We start from the raw sequence: 12,192 nt of genomic DNA, 5'->3' as shown, positions 1-12,192 counted from the left end.
GATACCTCCATTTTCTACAGATTGAATTAACTGAGTTCTTTTAATTTTATCAGGCTTACCGTCCCATATGAAATTAAATATTGATGATTTTATATCGTTAATAACATCATTTGGTGGATTTGGGAGAACTGTTAAAACATATATTAATTTAGGAAGTGCAAACGTTTTCAATACTGTGTTTTTTCCGATTAGTGTAAGTTTACGATGATGCCATGATTTTAAGCAGTTTTTTAAAATTCTGTAATTTAGTAAGTATGTTTTTAAGAACTGTATCTTTTTCATTATTTGTGAAAGTAATTCCTAACGTTGTGGCTTCATCGGATGTCCAATTAAATTTCATTTCTTTTTTATATTGAACATTACTTTGTTTTAATTTACCTACTCGAAGCACAGTACATTTACTTTTGTTTAGTTTAAGACCCGATGTCATTCCGTAAAGGGTAAGCGACTCTATTAGGTTATGGAAAGAATCGTAATTGTCATTTAAAAAATAAGTTGCATCGTCAGCAAATAGGGATTGTTTGATTTCTTCGTCAGGTTCTAGTGATATGCCTTTTATGTGTTTATTTGATTGGATGTGATGTGATAGATACTCGATGCAAATAATAAATAGCGATGATGAGATTGGACATCCTTGTCGAACCCCTCGTTCGATGTTAAAACTGTTCGAAAAGAAGCCATTGTTAATGATTATACTGTTAATATCGGTATAGAATAGTTTGACCCATTGAATGAGACTTTCACCAAAGTTCATATTTTCTAAGCAAAAGAACATAAATGAATGATCAAGCGAATCGAATGCCTTTTCAAAGTCTGCAAAGAATATTAGACCAGGATTATTTGAATTGTTGAAATAGTTAATGCATTCTTGGATAAGACGAACGTTTTCACCAATGTAACGTCCTTTTATGAAACCAGATTGAGATTTTGAAATGATTGATGGTAATATTTTTTTTATTCTGTTTGCTATACTTTTTGTTGCAATTTTATAATCATTGTTTAGTAAACTAATAGGGCGCCAGTTTGATAAGGATTCTAAGTTTTTTCCGGGTTTTGGAATAAGTGATATAATACCTTGTTTTTGTAGCGTAGTTAAGTTTTCGTTGTTAAATGAATAGTTAAGTGAATTAATTAGATGTGTTTTTATATCATTCCAGAATATTTTATAAAATTCGATTGTGATGCCATCAGATCCTGGGCTTTTGTTATTTTGCATTTCTTTTAGAGCTAATCCACATTCATATTCATTAAGCAATCCGTCGCACAGTTGTTTTTCATCCTGGTTTAAAGCGTGATGTGTATTTTTAAAACGGGTGTTATTTTCAAAAAATTTTCGTTTATAGAGGGTTTCGAAAAATAAACGTTGTTCTTCTAATATTTGAGTTCTGTTTGTTATATCTTTGCCATTGACTACTAATTTGAGTACAGTTTTTTGTTCACTTCTACGTTTTTCAATGTTTGCGAAATATTTTGTATTTTTTTCATTGTGTTCAACATGCTGTGCACGCGCTCTTAGTATTATTCCATTGAGATGTGTATGATAAATTCCATCTCATATTTGTTTTTTTAATGTTATTTCACTTTCAATGTCGGTGGTATCATTTGTGTTTGTTTGATGTAATTGTTTTTTAAGTGTTTCAATGGTTTTGATGGTTTCATTTTCAAGTTTGTGTGTTTCTTTTTGTTTAAATGATGTGTATCTAATTGTTGTGTTACGTATATTTCCTTTAATTACTTCCCATAAGGTGTTAGGGTTTGCATCTTTATTATTTTGAACTGTATTTAATATTTCCTGTTTTATTTGTGTTTGATATTGTGTATCTAATAAGATGCTGTTGTTAATTTTAAAGTATCCTGGGCCTCTTTCAGGTTGTATATTGTGGAGTTTAAGTTCAACTAGAGAGTGGTCAGTCATAAATCCTGGTTTTATGTTACATGTTTCAATTATGTTGCAAAGAGATTCAGATATTAAAAAATAGTCTAATCTACAAAATATTGTTGGTTTTGTGTTAGAGTGCCAGGTGAATTTGCTTTCGTTTGGGTATATTGTACGCCAGATATCTATCATATTGTAGTTTTCAATTATGTTGTTTAGAATGTTTCTATTTTTAATATGAGTATAAAGGTTTCCATTCTTTTTATCTAATAATGGGTTCAGGACAGTATTGAAATCACCACCGATTATAATATTTTTATCTTGGTTATTGATTATAAAGGATTGTAATGTTTCGTAAAATGTGGAATTGTCTATGTTAGGGCCGTAGACGTTGATTAATGTTATTTGTGTTTCGTGTATTTTGATATCTATACTTGCTTGTCTACCAATAATTATTTCCTTAAAGTTATCGACTGTGACCCCTATATTATTTTTTATCAGAAAGGCAATGCCTTGTTTATTAGTATGTTCTCCACTGAGATAGATTTCTCCGTCCCATTCATCTTTTAAGGTTTGTGCTAAAGTATGTGTCAAGTGACTTTCTTGTAAAAGGCATATACTATATTTTTTGTCGTCTAACCATTTGAAGATTTTAATGCGTTTGTCTTTGTTGTTTAGCCCTTTAACATTTAAAGTACATAATTTAATCATTTAAAAAGGTGGAGGGTGATTTTAATGATAGTTTGTGTGTGCATGTCCAGTTAGTTTCTTTTTCAAAACATATCCAGTTGGTTTCTATTATTAGACGTAAGATGTTTACACATACGAACAAAAATAGAAAACAAAAATTAGGGATACAAACAGATGAATAGTCCATTGAAAGAAGAAGTAAAAAGAAATAACGGATAATGTATAATGGATCTTGCCTATTAAGATGAGAGAGTTGTGTTAAAAACGAGTTTAAAGACATGAATAACATGTATAAAAAAATAAAAATAGTGCGTGGTCGTTAGTTTATGTATAAATGAAATATTTATAAAAAAAGGAGTATAATTAGTTCATGAGTGTAAATATGTATATATATATACTTCATGTTCAATGTGAGTGTATTATTTCTTTTGCGTGGTTTGTTACTTTTGTCATTTTTTCTTTTCTATTAGTCATTCAGCTCAACTTATATGGATGCCTATCTATGGATGCAAACGTATAAAAATGCCAGAAAAGCGTACGTGTATTCGTTCGTGTATGTGCGCACGCGGTATTGTGTGTGAATGTGTGTGTGTTTGGTGTGTGCGCGTGCATGCGTGCGTGTATGCGCGTGCGTGTGTGCGCATGTGGGTTTGTATTTGCACTTGTGCGAGCCGATTTGTTTTTCTCTAAAGAAGACTAATTACATACATGTTCGTATACAGTACAATAACACCAAGAAAAACAACAACACTATGATCAAAATCATTATCACCACTGAAAAAAAAACGATAACATCGAGTAATGTAAGGTATATGTTACGGGATAGTTTTTAACATGTAAGTAACATTAATTTAATTAAACGTACTTTCATTCATAGCGGTCGCTTCTATGTTGTGTTGAAATTGAAATTATTCGCTCGCATTAATCCTGTTCAGAGATTATCTCAGAAGAGCATCTTACAGGTATGAGAGATAAGGTATAACATTGATTCATTAACATTCAGTAATCGGTGAACGATACTGTTAGTTATAATTATTTGAAAATCTTAACAAAAAAGTATAACATAATATTTTACAGCAACGGACAATGGCGAGGCGCATATTTACACGTCAATACATCAATAATCGTTGAGATTGGTTTATTAAAATGTTTTTTACTTTTATTTAAGTATCCAGACAGGCGTACTATGTGTTCGATTTTGTTGCTGTTATGTTTCTGTATTTTTACGGATAAGCTTACATGTTGAAAATGAGTTTTCTATCTCACAATATTGCATAATGCTATGGTACACCCTGGAAGATTCCAAACGACACGCATTTGAAAATAATCTTGGAAAAATTGTTTGTATGCGACTTACTTTAAGGCAAATTTTGTAAAAAGCTTTACATGACGAAATGTTTTCTATACATTTATTATGAGGTTCACAAATATGCAGCTTATTATTAGGGCATTTACTGTAAACTGCATGTTGATGTAAACTGCATGTTGATGTAAACTGCATGTTGATGTAAACTGCATGTTGATTTTCTGAATGCAAATGAAATTGTCGACCACTTCTATAAAATAAATATACTATTCTCAAATAGTGCTTTTCGTATCATGTTTGTATTCAATAAAAGAAAGATACTGAACTGGTTATTACGTCAGACAGTAAACAAGCTCTAGAAATCCAGGTACGTATATCGGTAGGCGGATGAACTTAGGATTCCTAAATATTTGAAGTAATCAAGTGATATAATAAAACATTCTATAGAAACATACTTTATATATGTATTGCACATATACAAGCCCTGCACATTCGATGAGTGTAAATCATGAACAGATTATTTCAATTGCGAATGGAATACTTGTGAACACGATGCATTTATGACTTTCTTAAATTAATTTAATAGTAAATATCATCAATAGTTCAATGCTTATGTGTACGCTTCTTTTTTTCGGAAATCAGAGGTTGTGCATTGTTTGCTAATCATTCAGCTATATGCTTAATGCAATCGACGTTACGCAATAAAGTTTCAATAAATGGCATCTATCATATAAGTAGTTTTAGATTGTCCAGATATTCATTATAACTTAATTATTGCCCCTCTAATTAAATTGCACGGATTTCAGTTATGGTATTTTACAAATAATATGACTTTATTTTGACAAACACAACAACCGAAAATTTCTGTAACGTTTTAAATCCTTGGACAAAAATGGCATTGTAGCATGTACATTATATATTAGACACACACGACACGTCTTATGTTTACACCTAATATATCATATTATATAACTGTATATCAAATATTAAACCAAAAATAACTAACATTCCATATAGCGAGTGGCTAGCATGTACCCAGTGGGCATCAAACGTTGTGCGAACGTTGCTGCAACGTAATATTTAGGTCGCAACGTCGGCAACCATTACCGAACGTTGCCACAACGTTGCATACAAAACATTACCCGGACGTTTAATCAAACGTTGCAGTTTGGTTGTCACAATGGTGTAGATGAAGTTTTCCCGACGTTTATTTCCAACGTTGCTGCAACGTTTTTTTACGTTGCTGCAACGTTGTATTTAGGTTGCATTCAAACGTTGCAGTTTCCCAGTGGGCATCCAACGTTGCTGCAACGTTGTATTTAGGTTGCATTCGAACGTTGCAGTTTGGTTGTACCAATGGTCTATATGAAAGTTTTCCCGACGTTTTTTTCCAACGTTGCGGCAACGTTTTTTTCCAACGTTGCTGCAACGTTGTATTTAGGTTGCATTCAAACGTTGCAGTTTGGTTGTCACAATATCCAACGTTGCTGCAACGTTGTATTTAGGTTGCATTCGAACGTTGCAGTTTAGTTGTACCAATGGTCTATATGAAAGTTTTTCTGACGTTTTTTCCAACGTTGCTGCAACGTTTTTTTCCAACGTTGCTGCAACGTTGTATTTAGGTTGCATTCAAACGTTGCAGTTTTGTTGTCACAATATCAGACGTTGCTGCAACGTTGTATTTAGGTTGTATTCGAACGTTGCAGTTTGGTTGTACCAATGGTCTATATGAAAGTTTTCCCGACGTGTTTTTCCAACGTTGCTTCAACGTTTTTTTCCAACGTTGCTGCAACGTTGTATTTAGGTTGCATTCAAACGGAGTATTTCTTTTTTTAAATAACATAAAAAAAACTATTTACTGCCAACCGCTCTTTCGAGTATTATCGGCAGATATGCACACTGTCGAGTCCGTTTCCTAGAAAGAACAGTACTTGGTGTCTACAGAGGGGAGAATGAAACGCTCCCCGAGTAGGAATCGTACTTTATAATAATACAGTTCATGCATATGATTTCTTGTACATTTTAGAAATTGTTTTTTTTTTATTTTACAAATCAGTTGCTTAAACTTTACGATGCTAAATATAAACTTTAACTCAAAATCGCCGGATAAAATATATTGCTTTATTTGTGTTATGCATTAAAATGGTAGAATATAGTTTCAAAGTTTCAACCAAAAATTAATACTCAACATTTTTGTCTATAACATTCATCATTCGCCGTGGTGTAGTGGATGAGGTATCTGCCTAGTCATCGGGGGTTAGTGGGTTCGATTCCCACTCGAGGAGCGTTTCAGGTAACTTTTTCTAGATATCAAATAATGGTTGTTTGTATGAAACAAACTCGATAATGTTCCATAACTGCCGATAATAATCGAAAGAACGGTTGGCAATAAATAGTTTTAAATTTTAATGCGACCGTTTTGGAAAAAAAAACGTTGCAGCAACGTTTTGAAAAAAACGTCGGGAAAACTTTCATTTTGACCCTTCGTACAACCAAACTGCAACGTTCGAATGCAACCTAAATACAACGTTGCAGCAACGTTGGAGGCCCACTGGGTATGCTGACTGATAAGAGACTTATTTATAAATCTTCATTGTTCATTCAAGATTGCTATATGAAACGATCGGAAGCATTATATGTATCCGACATAAATTAAAACAAATCAATATGTAAATTATATTACCTATATATTAGTTATTTCTACATGAACTTGCAATACTATGATTGTAAGTCCACTTGTTGATAATTAACAGAAGTAATTCATCTAAACTATCCATGTTTATACTTTAAACAAATTAACTCTTTTTATAATCGTGATCTTTCCTGCAATATTTTGATGTGATTTTATTACTATAACATGTCAACTCAGTGACTCGTAAGCCATTTATATGGCTGGGTAGTACACTGTTTTGAAAATGTTTTTGCTCATGATAAAATTGATCGTATCATTGTTGTAAATATCAATGATTATTTATGTACTATGCGTCACTTTAATAAACTATACAACTTCAGGTATCATTCAATATTTACACAGGATTGGTTTAAATTCATCTGTATGTTAGTCAGAATAACCAATGGTCAATACCAACATCTATGGAAAGAAAGATATACGTGCTAGTCTTGAGATATACCATCACTTAACAAAGACATTGTTGTTGTTTAGTATTGTAAACGGGTATTAGCCACAGACCAATATATATTTGCTCTTTTCATAATAGTAGCCCTGAAGCAGTATGTCGTTGACGTATATTGAAATCCCCTGACAGTTGGAACCCGACAAGAGCGCATAACATATCAGATTGATTGTGTTTGCATGAATATGACACAATAACATCATATTATTGTATTTTGACCAATATGTTGCACGTGGGAATTTACTGAGCCTGTTTGACTGCAAAAGGATTTCATAGACAATGTACTGTATTTGGATCCAGATAATATTAGTGGTCTATTGAACATTGAAGAAAATATGGCCATGGGCATCATGAATATTGTTCAGATATGCACTTTTAATTTGAAATATTGAAATACTTCCATGACTGCAAGACATGCAATAAACCCGTGTTCAGTTATAAACTGTACGAGTACTCATCTTTCGCGGTGTGTGTGTTTACTTGCATGATGCATTCGAAATGTTCCTACGCAATTGCGTGCTGACATTTATGGCGGTAGCTATTGTTTTTGTGGTTAATTGCACTTATTTACGCTCTCCATTGTTTTCAAGTCTGATCTCAAGAAAGCATCCAATAAGTAGTAGGCTAGATGGTTAAAAAAGTATTTAACATGATTCACCAGTCGGTTAACGATAATCAACGGTAAAAAAGGTTTGTTCCTTGTAGAATCATTCATTATAGATATAGAGACCTTCATTTGAAGTACAGTAATTCAATATACTTTATGTGTTATCCTGTCTTTTTGAAGGTTTAGTAGCATAGAAGTATAACATACTTTTTTACGATGATTGAACAATGCACACACAACATAATATTTTCTGCAAACAAATGTTTCAAAATAATATGTGTTAACCGATGTTTGCTTTTAAACCTTCGAACAATACTGGTTTATTTTATTACAGACTCAATTTTTTAATTACATGGTGCAGATGGTTGTTATAATTACTTCTATCTGGACTTATAATTTGGTACGAACTATTATTTGCTTTTTCGAACTTTCGAACTGCAATGAATTGATCGGAAAATATCGTCCAGCTTAAAAAGTATAAGTAATCTACACAATTCCGCAAAATTTCTACAAAGAATGTTTATACAGCCTCAAGATGTTGTAGCATTCACCTAGATACGAAATCTGCATTGAAAATTTACTTAATGCTCTATAGAGAGCATTTAAGCAATAACAACGGTTTAGAAAGCACTTAACTCCTGAGCTTTCGAAAATGTAATAACCTTGTATGAATACAAAGATATATGATGATTATTGGGAACGTTTTAAGCTAGATGTTTTGTTTAAATATTACGTCTTGAAATTAAAAGTTTGGAAAAGTAAGAGTTTTAATTTTACCAGAATTAAATAAATTCATTAATAATTGGTCGGGATTAACTTTGCCCTTTATTCATAAAGCTTGTAAGTTGTTATGAAAAAAATAATTTTGGCTTCAACTTGTATAGTATTGAAACGTATGATAAGCATAACACCTACTATACAAATTTTGAGCAGTAAATGTACTTTGTATAGCAATGACACTTTTACATACAGTTCTTATAATAAAATAAACATTAAGCACATATATTGGTTAAAAAGTCATTAATAAAACAGTAGTTAAAGTCCCAGTTCGCGGAATAGATCGTTGTTTGCATATCAATCGTATGGCGAGAAATAAACTTTACATAAATTCATTGAAATATATTTTTTATCGAGATTGACATCGAAAACCTGGTCAAAATCGGGATTGAATCGATAAAATAATATATAAATGATCATAAATACATGCAATAGGCGAAAATCATTGCAGTGTCGCGAGTTATGCAAATTTTATCTATATTTAGCTTTCTCTAAACATTATTAGCATATGGAAGATAAATACATAGATTTAGCAAAAAAATTCAGTGATATCCTCAATAAAAACACGTCTTATTACGATTCCGCCCATATATATAGCTATGACCGGGGACTTTAAATATTCACTTAATGTTTATTTCTAGAGTTGTAAGTATTTTTCATACATAGTCAACGTCAACGTAAGAATATAATTCATAAATGCATCACACACGATGAAGTATATTCGTCAAATGAACTGCCTATATCATGTTTTTCCATTAAAATAAACTATAGTAGTTGCCTTGTTTGTAAGTGGGAAAATTATCTGATAAAATGCGTATACACTGCTTTTACAACTGGGTCAGACGGTTCACAGTTTAAAACAGCAATAACATATTGAAGGTGGGTACATAAAGATTTTCCAAACACATGATATTTACATTGTTAAATGTCGATTTTTTCTATCAAAATAAAATAATGTAATAATTACTAATTCTACATGCCAAACATGATGGTCAATACTACAATTCATGCGTTAACAACCGCTCAAGCAACCTTTCTTAATAATCAGATAAACTCCTCATAAACCGTAACGTCTTTCTGAAAGCCTTTACAAAAATGTAAACTCTGAAAGTGTATAATCAACGGTGTCATGTCGTCATAAAATAGCATGTTTTTTAAACCATTGCAGGGTACAATGTTATCAGTGATAGTTTATTTCATATCAGGGGACCGTTTAATTTATCAGCCAACGTGTAAAAATAAATTTCGGCCACATGTGCTATTTATCTTACCGGTATTTTATAATGCCGAACACGTAATTTGTGTAGGTAGGTCGGCTGAATCTTTTCCTAACGTTAACTTTTCTTATGAGTCCCATTTTAATAAGACTATGAAATGACATGCACAAATCTTCAAAATCTATATTTAACATTATTCATTCAGTAAAAGTGTGTGAAATTTATACGGAGATGTAAATTACAAAATGCTTCAGGATATAACTAAAAGTCAAATTTAAATATTTTTTATTGAAGTACATTATTGATTTGAGCCAAAACATTTTTTTATGACTCATGAAAAGCTTTACCTATACAAGGGAAACGTATATGCATTTCAAGCATGCAAAGTCATGTCTGAAGCATCAACAGTTGCTTGCTGTCACGCAATATGAGACTGAATGGAGAATATTAAAATTCTCAAAGGAAATAATCCCACCAGAAAAACATCGGTAAACGTTATCGCGTGCTTACTCGTCGAAGACTGAAGGGGACGTAGACTTGACAGTGAACCTAACAATAATTTTTATATTGATAGCATATTGCTGTAGAATACCACAAAAGAACTATAAACTATATTGGCCAATTCGCTTATTAACAATATGTTAAGTGTTATCATCAACGTTAGGAAAACACTTCAGATCCATTATCATGAGAGAAAATAGTGTCAGCGTCTGTTAGTCGATAAGTGAAAGCATTTACAAGTTAACTATTGAGAACAGGACAATACAAGACAATGTATTTCTTAATTAAAGGCCACCGGCTCAAAATACAGTATAAAGACTGTCACATTATACATGCATGAGTTGTGAATAGTTTTATGTTAATACATTTCGCATTAAGAAATACATCAATAATGAAAGTTTCTTCAGTGTACGATAATTTTTCTTTTTCATCAGATAAATACAATCGATGTCCTCTCTGTTTCCACTGTACCAAAAACAAAGGTGAATGTTGCGTTCTTCTTGAAATTTCGAACAATTACAAAAATAATGACATTCGTTTTCAACGACGCAAGTATAACATCAGCGGCGTTTTTATAAAACTCTCCACCTATACCATCAAACTCCTGCTCCCTTCCCACTTTTTATTTATTAAAACTGTACATTTTTTCTTCTCGGTGATCGGTCTATTTAGAACAAAATCATATTCCGGTAAAGCAGCTTCATCAGACGTTCTAATCTAGAGCATATTTTCTCTAAATAATAAATGATTACAATATTTTAGTCAATCACTTTGTTTGATTTGTTGATGAATGCGAAGATTTTTTAAAAGTTGCATTTTAAATTGCTTGACAAAATAAATTTGGATTTATACGTGCTTGGTATTGCTTACTTCTCATATTAAGTTGGAAATCAGACTTCTTTTTTTGCACGTGACTTTTTTCGTTTTGGTAAATGTGCAAATACTTGATTTAGCTTGTAAAACGGAATTTTCTCAAAGCGTTACACTTACGATTTTTTCAAAATATCGTATCTTTTACCCCACCTTCTTGCCGTTAATACGCGTTACGTCGTTTGGTTGTATTATGAACTTTCATGTTTCCTGCGGCAGGTTAATAAAGTGATACTGTTGTTTAAAGAGCATGGTTTACATCTACAGTAATTTGATGTTGAATGTCATCATTTTATGTGTTATATATATGAGTCGCGTTCTGAAAAAAACTGGGCATAATGCATGCGCGTAAAGTTTCGTCCCAGATTAGCCTGTGCGGACTGCACAGGCTAATCTAGGACGACACTTTACGCACATGTATTATGCCCAGTTTTCTCAGAACACGACTCATATATTAACAGTGGTCACAACACATCCATGAGCGCATCATTCCATTTAAATTTATCAAGTTTTATATTACCTTCAGTGATGTTATTAGGATGCGATGAAAAGAAGGTAAACCATTTTTTTCTATAAAACATCATAGTAGCGCAAATATAGTACACGACAATACAAACCCTTAAACGGTCAATTCAAATCAGTGGGCATTTAAAACGATGTATAAAGTTAGTCCAACCTTACATTTAAGCAAGAAATAATATTTCTAAAAGGAAAGCGCATGATGACCTAAATACAGCGTTTATAATCCCAATCTCAGATCGTTGGTATTGTTTAGACTGTAACATTTATGCGTATATAAAATTTTGACATGTTCCTTTGGTAATTTAATACCCAGCGATAATAAACAAAACCATCGCAATCAATCATTTATCTGTCATTGTTATAATTTACATTAGTGTATTAATTTACACATTTAAACTCCTCTTAAGGGCTGAGGCTTATATGCTGTATGTCCGTTACAGAATCAGGCGTGCTACCATATTTAATGATGTCAATAAATTGCGCATGTACAATGGTATTTGTGTACGCAAGGATCATTTGCATGTGTGTTTTCATCACGTAAAATGTCTTTTCTTAGCTTGCGCATGTTGTCACGCATGTTTACCTCAAAGAGCAGAAAAAGATTATTCTTCAAATAAAACTCGCATAACATCCGTTTTGCTATCAATTACCGATGCTATGCACTGCTTCTAAGCAACAATCTACGATGTAAA

This window comes from Dreissena polymorpha, chromosome 15, assembly GCF_020536995.1.
Source record: "Dreissena polymorpha isolate Duluth1 chromosome 15, UMN_Dpol_1.0, whole genome shotgun sequence".
NCBI classification, from domain to species: Eukaryota; Metazoa; Mollusca; class Bivalvia; order Myida; family Dreissenidae; genus Dreissena; species Dreissena polymorpha.
Note: the sequence above shows the minus strand (reverse complement) of the source record.